The sequence below is a fragment of the Podarcis gaigeae genome (assembly GCF_964106915.1).
Source record: "Podarcis gaigeae genome assembly, chromosome: 3".
NCBI classification, from domain to species: domain Eukaryota; kingdom Metazoa; phylum Chordata; class Lepidosauria; order Squamata; family Lacertidae; genus Podarcis; species Podarcis gaigeae.
The window spans coordinates 52471998-52487471 of NC_139680.1; the positions used below are offsets into that span (position 1 = coordinate 52471998).

The 15474-nt window shown below is 40.7% G+C and overlaps 2 protein-coding genes and 1 long non-coding RNA gene across 8 annotated transcripts in view; 2 read left to right on the forward strand and 1 right to left on the reverse strand.

Annotated features, from left to right (window-relative positions):
* The window catches only part of LOC310841178 (uncharacterized protein), a gene marked incomplete at its 3' end in the record, with an annotated part of 142666 nt that overhangs the window by 66466 nt on the left and 60726 nt on the right, over positions 1-15474 (forward strand). The gene's annotated exons all lie outside the window — the stretch shown is intronic.
* HS3ST5 (heparan sulfate-glucosamine 3-sulfotransferase 5) overlaps positions 1-15474 on the reverse strand; it is a 145954-nt gene that overhangs the window by 42681 nt on the left and 87799 nt on the right. The window lies entirely within an intron of this gene.
* Positions 333-4204, forward strand: LOC310841078. The gene is made up of 3 exons (XR_014562329.1): positions 333-704; positions 1609-1692; positions 3748-4204. It is a non-coding gene; the product is annotated as an uncharacterized lncRNA (long non-coding RNA).

The following is a 15474-nucleotide window of genomic DNA, read 5'->3' on the forward strand; positions in this document are numbered from 1 at the left end:
ATTAAGAGTGTGGGTGGGAATAAGTTTACTGATGGAATATTTAAAGAAAAAGTTATATGAAATGTTTTAATGTATGTATTTACATATTTAATTTATTTGTGTGTGTGTGTGTAGCTTATATATTGATGTATTTAACATAAGATTATAGGTATAGATAGGTATACCTATCTTATAGGTATTATTATAGGTAGCAAAAATGGGGTTAGTTTGAAATTTCAAGTTGGGTGCACAATACACCTTAAAATACCCACCTTAAAATACCTACATGAAAACCGTGAATACCTTTCATTTTTGGAATCTGGAATTCTGGATTTCTTTTAGGCTTTGGAAACATGGAATAATATGGTAATCCCAAGTGTAAGGATTTAGCAGTATGAAGATTAGCTACCATGATTGCTTTGGGCAATCATCAATTTCACTAATGAAACCAAATTCAGAACCATGTGTATGCCTTTGATTTTTAGTTATTTCTTTGATGCTAGGTAAAAGGTAAAAAGGTAAAGGACCCCTGGATGTTTAAGTCCAGTCAAAGGCGACTATGGTGTGTGGCACTCATCTCGCTTTCAGGCCGAGGGAACCAGTGTTTGTCCGCAGACAGCTTTCCGGGTCATGTGACTAGCATGACTAAACCGCTTCTGGCACAACAGAATACCATGACGGAAACCAGAGCGCATGGAAACACCGTTTACCTTCCCACCACAGCGGTACCTATTAATCTACTTGCACTGGCATGCTTTTGAACTGCTAGGTTGGCAGGAGCTGGGAAGGAGCAAAGGGAGCTCACCACGGACCTTCTGATCAGCAAGCCCAAGAGGCTCAGTGGTTTAGACCACAGCACCACCCATGTCCTAATGCTAGGTAATTGGCCATAGTAGACCTCCAATATTATTTCAAAGGGTGTGCACTTTATTTCTAAAAAGAAATATAGTTTTGGGTGGGCTTATTTCCCCATAAAGTCAGAAAAGTAAATTTGACTCAACAAGCAAGCTTTTGATTCTTTCATTTTTGCTAGTGAAATAATACATTTCTAGAATCCAGCTCAACTGGAGAAGTGGAAATGGTAGAGTTCTTAATTGATTGAGGTAGCATTAGGGATGATGCAATAATTGCTTTAATTAGCTCCTATTAAACTGGTTTGTAAGTTGATAGTCTGCTTCCATCTGAACAGCTTCACAGCTGTGCTCTGTCAATACATCAGCTCATTTTAATCTCTTTGCTTCTGTGCTGTGCCTCTCCTTTTTGAACTCTGGTGTTTTCTCACTTCATTTCAGTGATTAGTCATCTATCCCCAAACTATATACTAATCAATTTCAGCCTGATTAAAGCCTAAATGTTGCTTCAAGGTGAAGTACACAAGCTTTTAAGTGATACAAAACTCTTGATTGGGAGGAAGCATATGTGCTTACTTTGCATATAATAAAGCTGGCCATTTGTATTTATCTGCCAAACAGTGAATAAAAAATTACCATACTTCAGCTTCACACCTGATAAGAAATCAGAGGAATCTAATGGTAAGACAGTGACAACTGGTTTACCAAATAGTTACATGCACACTCTCCTAAATTACCAGTTGGTAAATTGTTGTATTTTATTTGCCTTTGATACCAGGGGCAGCGAATTTCCTTTAGTCCAAGGACCACATGCCCATTTGGACAACCTTCTAAGGGTGATAAGACAGTGCCAGAGGTAGAAGTGGGTGGAGCTACAGATGTGCCTCTGACCTTTGTACAATAGGCTACATGCCAGCCTTGCGAAACTCAAGCATTTCCATATATATTCATAAACACATTTCTCCATCCTCTAGCCAGGCAAGCAAGAGGCATTATCATAGTTCAGTGATACACTGAATGACTCAGTGACAGTGCAGAACTGGGCTGGTGAGCAGACCTGTCTGGGGGACAGCCCAGGACCCACTGGCAGAGGAATGGGGGGGAGAGCATCACCCCTGGCAACATCGGGGAAGGGGGTACCATTGCAGCTGCCCCCAGACACGCTGTGCATCCCTCCACTATGCTGGGCGCCACACCCCCAGGAAACATGCCATGCCCCCAGATGCACTCCACGCCCCAGGGATGCACGCTACACCCCCGCGTGCAACGAGCCATGCTCCCGCCTTCTCTCTGCCCCCCAGTGCTGGAGCATGCGGCTTCACCACTGCCCAGACCTCAAAGTATTAGAGAGAAGTACCTGGAGGACTGTGTTTGGCCTCCTGCTCAAGGTTTCCCACCCCTGTTTTATCACACAAATTCATGCAGATCCAAATATAATTTGCGGGAGATATATATTTTTAAAAGACTTATCTAGTAATGAGGGTGTGTTTGGCCCCAGCTGGGATAGCTCATTCGGTAGAGCGTGAGGCTCTTAATCTCCAGGTCATGGGTTCAAGCCCTACACTGGGCAAAAGATTCCTGCATTGCAGGGGGTGGTCCCTTTCAAATCTACAGTTCTATTTGTGGAAAAAAATAAATCCAGTTTTCTATCTGTTGTGGAAGTACTAGTTTCCTTAACTGTCATCACAGTGAGAGAGCCAGAGAAACTCAAGAAACTCCCCCCATCCCAAGTCACAAAATTCATTATGAAAGAAAATATTTGTAGTAATCTCAAATAGCTGACAGCTTAATCACATGTTTCCTTTTAGGAGAACTAAAAATGGCACCCCTCCAATACTCAAATATTCCCAAAGGCATGTAAAATATGCTACGATTTTAATCCAGAAAACTATGCTAGTTTCTTTTTGGATATTCCTGTTCGACACTTCAGAAGGAGCATTCAGAAAAAGCTATTATTATTATTATTATTATTATTATTATTATTATTATTATTATTATTATTACATTGCCACTAGGTAATGTGTAATGCAAGTAAAGAAGAATACACTCTAGTTAGTTGATGTTGTTTTCTAAAGTATAAAACTATACAATAAACTCAAACTTTCAAGTCACATTTAAAGCAGGTATCAGGCACACCTAACTAACAACAGAAAGGTGAAAGTTAGTTAGTTATTAGGTAAAGGTAAAGGTACCCCTGCCCGTACGGGCCAGTCTTGCCAGACTCTAGGGTTGTGCGCTCATCTCACTCTATAGGCTGGGAGCCAGCGCTGTCCGCAGACACTTCCGGGTCACGTGGCCAGCGTGACAAGCTGCATCTGGAGAGCCAGTGCAGCACATGGAACGCCGTTTACCTTCCCGCTGGTAAGTGGTCCCTATTTATCTACTTGCACCCGGGAGTGCTTTCGAACTGCTAGGTTGGCAGGCGCTGGGACTGAACGATGGGAGCGCACCCCGCCGCGGGGATTCGAACCGCCAACCATGCGATCGGCAAGTCCTAGGAGCTGAGGTTTTACCCACAGCGCCACCCGCGTCCCTAAGTTAGTTATTAGGGTTAACCCAAAAGTCACAAAAATGTGGCAGAAATTTAGCTCCTGCTTTGGGTAGCACCCTGCTTGATGAATAATTTCAGAGAATGGGAAAAAAAATGAATGTTATTTTAAATAACAGGGTTTTTTTTGTTTTTTTTACTTTCCAAACTGAATTGAAATCTGAAGCTTTTATGATTCAAGGGTTTGAATGCATGATGCATAAAATAGTGGCTCCTATTATCTGGGAAGAGGTAGTTGCTCTGGTTACATAACTTGAGAATGCAAGTTTCAAAGTCAGATGGATGTCTCTGTTTTAGTTTTACATAATAGACACATCCACCGTGATATACTTGTACAATGCGATATAATATGATACGCCTTCTTCCTAGATGTGTCAGATATCTTCTTGCAATATTTCGTTCCTCCTAAAGAAGGAGGTTGGTCAGTAAGTGTGAGAAGAGATCAATACTATTTGATTGTTTTCCTCTTTAGGGTACTAATACATCCGAGTGTTTCACAACATGCTGTCTAAACCCAGCAAAAACAAACATGCCAGCAGGATAATTAATTTAATGAGATTATCTCACCGGTGGTTGCCCTTCTTTTGGCAGCACTCACACTTAGGCACAGTCCATGAAAAGGACTGCGGCTGCAGATACCCTCAGTGAAAACCTTTTTATATTTGCCAAACAATATGCTATGTTTTAATGAGAAGTATAAAACAATGGTTTTTTAAAATAAATATAAAATAACATTTTATTTCTCCTGATAAATAAAAACAATTATCTTTCTTAAAGGGAGACTTTTTTCTAAGCAAATGCTGGATATCACACTGGCAGATTACTGCAATTTAATATGATAGAATATAAGTAATGGTATGAATAAATAAAAATGAACACCTTGTTGGAATAGGATGTGTGTGCTTCTACCACTTTTCAGTTTGAACTTTACTTTGCATGAAGTAAATATATACTTTATATACTGTGTGTGTGTGTGTGTGTGTGTGTGTGTGTGTGTGTGTGTGTGTATGGCTGCAGTCCTCTGTACACTTACCTGAGTTCAGGTGGGATTTGCACTACATGAAAAATAAAGTGAAATGGCAGCATATTCCTATAGGTAACTCTGCTGCTGCACTAGTAGAAATTACCACCATATCTAATGCATTGCTCAGCCAAGAAAGAAGGAAATTACACAGCATGGAGAATATAAAAAGTGGTGTAGAAAGTACAGACAGAGCCCTAGAATCCCTGGAAGTACCATCATGGCCCACCATTCAGGGGCGGTGCCAGTGAGCGAGAGCTGAGCCAATATGGTATAGGATTGCACCCTGATATTGATTAGCAGCAACTGTAGCAGGGATTAATGTTGTTACATGCATATTTAATCTTCTGGGATTCATTCCAAAGCCTTACTTCTCCTTGGACTTTGAAAAATAACAGCAAGGCCTCACTGGCATTAACCTGCAACTTTTTTGTTGTTGTTGTAACAGATACCAGTTTCCCACAGGAAACTGCAAGGCACTGCTGGGCAGCTCAGAATAAATTATTATTACATTAAATAAATCCCTTAAAATAAGTCTGGATTCTTCAGAAAGGATACACACAAACCTTAATAAATAAATAAATCTGTAGCTCTTTTTAAACTCCATACAATTTTGTGCTGCTGTGTTAGCTGTCAAAGCCATTACTACTAAAGAGAGGGTATTTTTTGTGACCTAAAGTGACTTAGAACTAAAGGCTAAAGAGGTCTGATTTATTCTGATGAATTTAAAGGCCACCTATGACACTCAGGGTGAATTATATCTTCTTCCTCTTTTTAATTCATATGAAAATAGCATTATTATCACCACCACCACCATCATCATCATCATTATCACAATCATCATAAATTTATGTTACTGTTAGAGTTTATTTACCCGAATTTGGAGATTATGTATTTACATATCCGTTAAAGTAGTTTTTAATATATGCATGCTGGTCTCCATATATGATGCAAAGCTGTAAATCCTCATAACTCTATTTCATTCTTCACCAATGACAGCCGTGAAGTCAGATTGTAATTCTTGCACTCTGAAGCATCTATATACAAGTACTTGCTTGGCAAATGGAGTACTGCAAGGCATGCATTTTCTTCCCCGTTAAGTTTTTTGGGTTTTTTTAATTCAAGGGTAAATGTCAAAACAATGCTGTAAAACCAATTAAGAAGAAAGAAAACAAGATTAGAGGTGCTACTTGAATTATTTATTGTTGTGCACTGTTGCCAAGTCTTTAAATAAGTAGTTAATAGACCTTACAGTAACTCTCTTTGCAATACAGTAATTTATTTAATGCACTTTTCAGCAATGCACAAGCATTAATCTGAAAGACTCCATGTTGATCTGTACTGTACCTTTCTATAGAACAGTAACAATATACACAAGGAATCTTCGGCAGAAGGGCAGAAGACCACATTTACTTGAACACTCTTGCAGTGGTACTATTCAACTACACAGCTTTGGTTACTGTGTAAGCAGCAGGTAATGAAAAATCATTGACCACCAATGCTGACTTTTGTAGATTTGCTCAGTGTCATTAAAGAAATAAGCTACTGACTGCTATAATTTCAAGCATTTTTCCAAACTGGGTACAGTTATCAATACTGTTCTGAATATGATAGCTCCCGTTGCTTGGTCCCAGCTCCTGCCAACCTAGCAGTTCAAAAGCGCATAAAAAGTGCAAGTAGATAAATAGGCACAGCTCTGGGGTGCGAAGGTAAACGGCGTTTCTGTGCACCACTCTGGTTTCACCAGAAGCAGCTTCATCATGCTGGCCACGTGACCCGGAAAAACAAACACTGGCTCCCTCGGCTAGTAAAGCGAGATGAGCGCCGCAACCCCAGAGTCGTTCGCAACTGGACTTAACTGTCAGGGGTCCTTTACCTTTACCTTTTAACCTGATCAGAGTAAATACCCTAATTTCTCAATACTGTCCAGTAGCCCGTTAGAGACCAACTAAGGTGCTACTGGACAATTTTTTAATTTATTTCGACTGTGTCAGACCAACATGGCTACCTATCTGAATTCTCAACAATGATTTTCCTTCTGAATTTTTAAGATAGTGGTAGAAAATATTTAGTTCATATTCCATAAAAAGTCTTGCAAGGTCACCTTACCCCATATATACCCACTCATCCACTTCAATCTGTGGAACCAGCAGTGTTACAGATGTTGCATAAAGTTGGCATGTACTGTACTGCAACCTTGTTTTCACCTTACCGCTGATTTCAATTATTTTGGAAGAGTCATATATATGCCTAATATAGTCCACCAAAGGAAGCACGTTTGAAGGAGCTTGTATAAGGCAACATTATGGGATGGGTGTTTCCAGCTACTCTGCCCTTTGCCCTTGGAAGCCTTATGAGAAGCTGACTCAGGAGAGGAACAGTGAGGAGCATTATGGGAAGGCTGTTTCTAGGACTAAGGTGAAACTGTGAAACTCCCTTGTTACTTTTGATATTGGATCCTGCTTGTTGTTTAAGCAATCTGCTTATATTTATAGTATTAAAATGTATTTTTCTATGTTACTATATTTGCTATTGTTTTGCTTTGTTATTATGAAATCGTTACTTTGTGGTTCGAGGACCCGGTCCCCGCATAGTGGAAATGAAAACACACGGACACATGATATAAGGTTAATGGGCAAGAAAAGGCCACAACTTTATTGATTACAGCAAGTGAAAAGGTATTGGCTTAGGCATCGGATTACGTCAGTTGACTCCACCCACTCAGAGTGGGGTGAGTCTAAAAAGGGGGGGGTATTCACCAGTAGGTGGAGCCTGTTGATGCTAATCCAACTATAAGCTCTCCCCTGATGTCACCGAGGGTCGTGCCATGGCCTCCCGCCACGCAGGCATCGGACAGAATACACGACCGCCGGATTCCTTTAACGGAATACCCAAAAATTGAAGGCGTAGGCGATGGCCACACCTAGCCCTTCCACACACCACAACACATTACTCCAATGCCTAACCGCCACCCCAGAGCCCAAGAGTGAGGGCCACGTGGCTGGCGCAGCAGTGATTTACGCTGCCGTCCACGCCCCTTCAAAGGCACCTGGTTGGGTGCCTGCCTGTGGGTGTGGTGCGCCAGCCAGGTGAGTGGGAGGCAGGGGGCTAACGCCCCCTGCTTGAGGCGGAGACCAGCTCCCGCCCACAACCACTCCCCTCTTTTGCAGGAGGAGAGTCTATGTCATTTTTTGTTGTGCTACATTGAAATTGTTTCTGTAGTTTGTTTGAAATGCATCCCTGGTTTTTTTGTAAGCCGCTTTTGAGCATGATTTTTTTGTGTGTGTGGAAAAGCAGCATACATATAAAATGAATGAACAAATTTACTCTTTCTGCATCAGGTGCTTAAAATATTGAGGTATTGGAACATGAACAATGCTTTTAAACAACAACAACAACAACAAAGAATAAATAGATCTACTGAAAACCAGAATTTTTGTTTTATCTACTACTATAGGATCCAATCAATTGTGCTGGAGTAGAGCTAGCCTTGGGAGAAAACTAAGTTCTTTGTCATATATTCAAATAACACATTTGTAATGTGGTAGCTACAGGAGAAGTGCTTTTTAAGTGCTTATGTGATGATGGCATTGTGTGATAGAAGATGCATAAAGCTGGCTGCTTGCCACTGACTGGCAAGGAACTGGCAAGCCTTGCCCATGCTAAAGTGTCCCAAGCATGTAGGCCCCCCATTCGGGTCTGTGAACTTGCCATTAGTGAGTTAAATTAGAAACAACTCCAGCATTTTTGCTCAAGGAAAGGATATTAAGAAATAATAGAAAGAAATATGCATGTTTAATATTCTGGGCTTCATTCCAAAGTCTTACTTCTCTTTGTGCCTTTTTGAAAAATAACATTGGGGCCTCACTAGCATTAACCTGTAACTTTTTGTAATAGATACCATTTCCCCACAGGAAGCTGTCTTTCTGAAATAATACCAAATACTAACTTGTGTAATAATTGTTCTAATTAAAAAACAATGTAGGACACTGCTGGGCAGCAGAGGCTGTCTAAGGTGTCCCTATGCAACAACAGGAGCTTGTATCTGAATGACTGATCTGCTCCAGAAAGCACATAATAATATTGATGGAGGACTGACATGTCCACAAACCTAGTATTAATATCAATTATACTGAAGATTCTCTATGCCCTTGAGTCCACAGTTATTTTTGGGTGTTGGAACTGTTATGTATGCAGGCGTTTTAGGCTGAAGCAATGCAGGCCTAGACCTTCAGGCCTCCTGGAGCTCAGGAACTTCATCTGCATAACAAAAGACAGAGAGGATTCTAAAACCCTCCAATGACATTGTTATTAGCTAGAAGACAGCCAATCCCTGCTGAGGGCCAATGCTGTGATTCACAAATTGCAAACTTTCACAGGCGGTGTGTGTGTTTTGTCTGGGCTGGCCAAGTGCCCCTGTTTGTCATTCTTGTTCTTCCTGATGTTCCAATAAATCTTTTTTTGAGCCGAATCTCAGTCTTGGGTCATGCCTGAACCTACCTACACTTCAGGAACCACATATTGATTCCTGTTCTTCTGCATAATCCCTGTTTTACCAAGTATCAATGGAAACAAAGGTTAGGGAATGCATATCAGGTTCTAGGCTGGAACTTCAATTATTTCTGACCCTTTAGGTAAAGGTAAAGGGACCCCTGACCATTAGGTCCAGTCGTGACCGACTCATCTCACTTTACTGGCCGAGGGAGCCGGCGTACAGCTTCCGGGTCATGTGGCCAGCATGACTAAGCTGCTTCTGGCAAACCAGAGCAGCGCACGGAAACGCTGTTTACCTTCCCGCTGAAGTGATACCTATTTATCTATTTGCACTTTGACATGCTTTCAAACTGCTAGGTTGGCAGGGGCAGGGACTGAGCAACGGGAGCTCACCCCGTCGCAGGGATTCGAACCACCGACCTTCTGATCAGCAAGTCCTAGGCTCTGTGGTTTAACCCACAGCGCCACCCCCGTCCCATGACCCTTTAGGTACTACTGCTTATAGTAGGACTGAACATACAGATTGACTGCAGTTTGTGTTTCTTTCAGCATAAACAGTGAGGAAAATTCTATTACTAACATTAAAATGATGATTATGCATCTAAGACTCAAACAGTCCATTGAAATAAAATAACAAATGTCTCAAGAACAAATTTCCACCCTTGACCTTAAATTAAAAATGGACAGACAAATATTTCGTTTACTCTGGCAATGCTTAAGGTTCTAAATTAATGATGAAAACACAATTCAGAATTTAAGAACATAACAAGAGCCCTGCTGGATCAGACCAAAGGATAATCTCATTCTTTTCTCACAGTGGCTAACCAGATGCCTGTGTGAAGCCATAAGCACAATGTCAGCAAAACAGCATTCTCCTCACTTGTGCTCCTAGCTGCTGGTTTTAACAGGCACCCTCAGCAACAGATGCTCTGACACTAGAGGTAATATAGCCAACATGGCTAGTAGCCATTGGTAGTCTTAACCTCCATATAGTGGTATAATGCCATTTTAAAACCATCCACATTGTTGACCATTGCTACATCTGGTAAGAGTGGTACTATGCTCTGTTTGTCTAGGTTCACAAGTAACAGTAAGGCTTACAAGGGCCACATAAACAAACATTGGCTATAGGTCGTGGTTAAGGAAATAGGAGTTTAACGGTGAGGCTGCATTTGAGTATCACACTAAGCGAAACCTTGGTGTGGGTGCCATGTTACACTGAACTCAAAGGACCAAGGAGGACTAAATTGGCTGTGATTTCCCAGGAGCACACACTTTCATGCATTTGCACTAAACTGTGGTTTGGCTTAGTGTTATGTGCAAATGTAGCCTTTCTGGGTCCTGAATGTTCTAACATTCAGCTTCATTGGATGGCCCTGGTATCTAGCATTATGAGAGAGGAAGTAAAACTAGTCTCTGTCCACTTTTTCCACATTGCATCTCCTGTTATGTACTGAAGTTCTCACCCTGAGCCAACAGGGGGATACTATAGATAGTTATGCAAAGGAAGGATCGAAAGTGACGTTCAGTGATTGGATAGTTTTAGAAAGTTGCTACAGTTACATTGTTCTGGAGCTCTATATAAGCAGGCTGACTGAGCTCCTCAGTTCTGTTCTGTTCTGGCCTTTGAATAAACAAGAGCTGTTTGAAGAATCGCTGTGTTGTCTGATATGTTCGCTCACAACATAACATTTCCCATCTGCGAGACTCAATATTTTGAGCAAGCGGTAGCTACTAGCTCATTGCTTAGCCAAAAAGTCCCAGGCTCGGAAGGAACATGGTCTTAAGGCACCATTTACACCAACGATGTCACCATTCCCCTATCCAAGTTATTGTCAACATTTGAAAGTTCTCAGGTCTTTAGTATATGGAAATAAATAATGTTTGACAATGGTGTTGGAGGATTCATAAATATAAAATTACTTGTTACAGTATTAAAAATAAAGTTCACTTTTCTAAAAAAAGTATATATCGCCCAATTGTAAGACGATAAATGTGCCATTCTCTCTAATGCTTCAACATTACAGCTCTATCTCTTAAAAAGCTGACATGGAAAATAGCAGCGTAATAAACCAATTCATCATAATGCGCAAAAGAAAGCATTGGAATAAATTGTAATAACCTTTCAAAAACTAGCAGCTTTTAAAAGTATTAATTTCTACTCCAGATAATTGGAAAGGACACCTGGGCGGTCAGGCAATATTTTTCATGGGATTGTCCTGTCAGGAACTCAGATTGTCTTTGGAGTCAGGAACAATCGTTTAGCGCTAAATGACAGTGAATCTTGCAAATGGGTATTCCTAGATGGTATTGCCATAAATTACAAAACTGAACTCCCCTCAAGGTCAGCCATAAAAGAGGGCAGGTATCAAATGGCATTCTTGGAGCTCTGAAGTAGTCTTCAAGCTTCATACAAACGGACGCCGGTTGTGTTCCTGCCATAAAAATCAACTTAATGGACTGACAGCACATATTATCATCAAAGCTTTATAAATTTCCTATATAGATCTACAAAATGCAATGAGGATTGTGTTTGAAATGGAAAGAGCTGTGGTTTCTGCTTATGCTAACTGTAAACATTGTTACTTAATTCTGAAGTGCTGACAGCTTTGAATTTGAGACTACAGTGCATTTTGCATTGAAAGCAAGCAATGCTTCGGTGCAGTCCAGAATAATCATACTAACAGAATGGCTATTTTTTATTTCCCTTTTCCCTTTTTATAACATCTTTTGATATTTTGTAAGAAAGAGGTTGTACCAATGAACTATATTCCCATTTAAATATGAGTACTGTAAACAGGAGATCAAAAATCAAAGAGCAGCTTCTGAATTTTTTGGATGTTTTTTCTCTAATAGTCTGAGACAGTCACTGAATGGAAATAAACAAAACCAATTCAAGGTTTTTTTCAGATGGCATAGGAAGGTTCCCATGGAAAAGCAAGTGCGATTCCTCCTTATGCTGCGTCACCACAAGGTGCAGGTACTGTATTATCTTTTCTACTGCTGCATAGGCATTGACCAGACAGGTAATGTGACCAGAATATGCAGTGAACTAACAATGAAATCAGTCTGCACACACTGACTCCAAAAGTAGAACAGCATGTACTATTTTTCTGGGCTTTTTTCTGTACTCTTTTTAAATTGTGTACACACACACACACACACAGAGAGAGAGAGAGAGAGAGAGAGAGAGAGATGTAACACTACATTTTCTCATTTAAATCTTATAATCATCTGTTTTCCTTTAAAAAAAAAATCCAGCTTCTTAAATTGTTGCACCTGAGTAAAGGTCAGAAGTGACAAGCCTCTCTTCTGCACTCTCCTTCCAAACTCAGTAGACTAGTTCAGATGATATTTACTGACTGGTCCAGTGCAGTGAGGCCACACCTCTGCATGTCTGGAGTTGGCCTACATGTAAAATACAAGAAAAATATTTGAAGAATCAGTTGACTGACTGAGCCTAAACTGAGGAAATGGTACACATAGGCTGACTTCAGACATTCTGTTTCTGTGGGAAAGGCAGAAATGGGACCAGTGTGTGCCATGGCCAGGGGAGACAATCATGGAAGTTTTTGTCACCATATTCTTGTTAGTCTTAATTTGTCAGGTGCATGAAGGTACATGCATGAGCACAGAGATGAAATGGTTGTGAGCAGTGGCAATGGAAAGCAGTAAAAGTTCTATGCTGACTTTAAATATGAGTAACTCATGCTCAACAGTAGTCACTGGTGATAATACTATCCCTGCTATGCTGATTTAAACACACACAGAGAGAAAATTATGGCTAAAATCACACAAAAATGCTTTAATAATCACGTGGGAATCTTCAGTTAATTATAACCATGTTTCAGTTAATTAGTGCCACCTCAAGTGGTTCATTTTCCAGTTTAAATATCGCCACACACTCCTTTAGCTAATGCAGAAGGGACCTTCGCCTCTCCTGAATACTGGTTCATACTGTCCTGTTACTAGACTGTGATGAAATCCCATGATAAGGCATGAAACCCTGCCTTTCTACATTACCAACCCACCTGTACCTCTGCCTCTAGTAGCACAAAACGATTGCCTTATCTATAAGGCAAGCATTCATGTCAATTTCAGCATTGCAATGCATTCTAAATTTCTTTTATAAAATGAAAACATTACTGTTTACTCCATTGGCCTTTTAAACACACATCTTTCATGTGAATCCCCTCTCCTGTCACAGCTTTGAGACCCTCCTGCTCTCTTTCAGACTCCTAGGATTTGCTGACAATGGTATTCACTGGCACTCTCTCTCTCCCTCTCTCTCTCTGCCTTCCCAGTAGAGAATTTTCAAATGCTGCTTGTGACACACAGCCTGATCCTATGCATTTTTATGAGCAAATATGTGCCACTCAGTTCAGTGGAGCTTTCTCCCAAATAAATGTATATGGTTGTAGCTTTAGTTGTTTACAGTTCTGTAGATGAATGTCGGGCTCTCGTGGACTAGAAGGTCCTTTTGGTCCCTTTGAACTCTACAATTCTACGATTTTATGATTCTGTGACTTGCAGTTCTTGTCCCCTGCCCCATTCCTTTGGCTACAGAATTCCCTTTCACTCCCTGAAGGAATTCCTTTATTTTGACATCAGATTCAGAAATCTAGATACACAAAGGATCCCCCCCCCCCACTTAATGCTGGGAGACTCTACCCCAGGATGCACAAAGTGGTGGTTTGTAGCTGTATGGTGCTAAGTTTCACACACTGATGAAAATTTACCAGCCAAATGTTTGACTATAGTCCTCCGCTTTGTGTATTTGTTTAAGAAAACCTCTTCACCATACCTATTCATCTCCTTCCTGGAGGGACATAGGGGGAAAAGGAGACAGATACTCACATCCTCTCTTAGTGAGCTTCCTTTTCCATGCTATAACTCAGAATTAGGTCAACCAGCCTGTTTCCAAAATATCACACTGATTTTTGAACAATTTTACAGTGATGTTGCCTGAGTGTCTCTGCACAGGTATTCTGAAGGGGAAGAAAGAAAATAATAGAATGATCTGCTGTTGGACATTATTTTTAGCTTTTAAATAAATCTGTCATGCCATTTGAAGCTCAGCCTAATGACAATAATTATATGGGCTCTGAAGAAATCCGATTAGGTGAGCTAGGAAACCCATAGCAACTATTGTCGCTCATTTTCTTGTATGACAGGGTTGTCATTCTGGTAATTGCTGGAGCATATGCTTGATGACTGCTTGAACTTAGAACCTTTTTCTTTGAAAAAGATCTGCAAAGTTGGAAACTGACTGAAAGTCACAGCTAACATATTGAATCTGATAGCACTGTGGTACATCAGAAGGCCTATATTAACATTGCTATAAAAAAACCTACGCAGTTCAGCTGTTGACATGTATGGAAAGGAGATGTGAGGAAGAAGGATTTGAAGCATACAAAAGAAAATTATTTTAAAAGAAAACTAGTAGTGAAATGTTATGTTACTTATCAATAGAAAATATGGAGCTCAAGGACTAGGAGTACGACAGTGGATTAGTACTTCCTCATCCCCTAAAACCAGTAGCCAATGAAATGGAGTGGAGCTGGGATGTGGAAATGACAACACAACCATGTCCCATCACAAACTGCATGCTAGCACAGAAATATAGGGGTGGGTGGAGAGAGATGTGGTTCAGCACTATCAGGATTTTTGGCCTATACTGTTTGCATATGAAAGTGCCAAATGATATCATACATGCATGAACTGGGTCAGATATATTAAAAAACTGTAACAAAAATTATTGACCGGATTCCCCCTAGCAGAAGCCAGCACAAGGACTCCTGCTAGCGCAATGGGTCGTTCTCCCTGCTCTTCCCCTGCAGGCGAAGTTCTGCCAGGCAGCTAGAAATGTGTTTGCTGACAGACTACGCTGAATTCTACCCATGATCTCAATTGTTCCCATAGCAAAGCCTAGGCACAGAATGTTGAAAGGTGTTTCATATGCAAACAATTTAGATTAAAATAACACATGATGCCATTGCTGAGCCACATCTTTCCTCTCCCCCACCCCCCACAATATTTCCCTGTCTGATATCTATTCTGAGAGTCAACTCACCAATTCTAGAATATGGTGAGTGTGAAGTGTAGGAGGGTGAGACCAAGGAATGGCTTGCACATGCATGCTCCTTACTTGATGTCTGCAGTGATAATTGATGACTTGTATGTGTAAATAAAACATCACAGAGCAAACATCACAGATTCTCAAGTGGAATCCACTTGAATGGAAGTAGAGCCATTCATTTCAATGTATGGAAATGCTTAATCACATTTCAACCCATGAATGTGGAAGAGAACCCTGGATCACCCCGATTCACCAGGTTATTCACCCGCGCTCTCACACTTGGCCAATGCATATCCCTAGTATAGATGTGTGTGTGTGTGTGTGTGTGTGTGTGTGTGTATCCTATATCACCAAAATTCCCATCAACCCCCAGTAACCTTCAAAGAAGCCAAACCTAGCTTATGTACCAGGAGCCCCCCAATATCTCTTACCACTTTGGAGATTTACTATTATGTTTTTGTTGAACCTCCATATTACTATACTTGTGATCTGCTGTAGTATT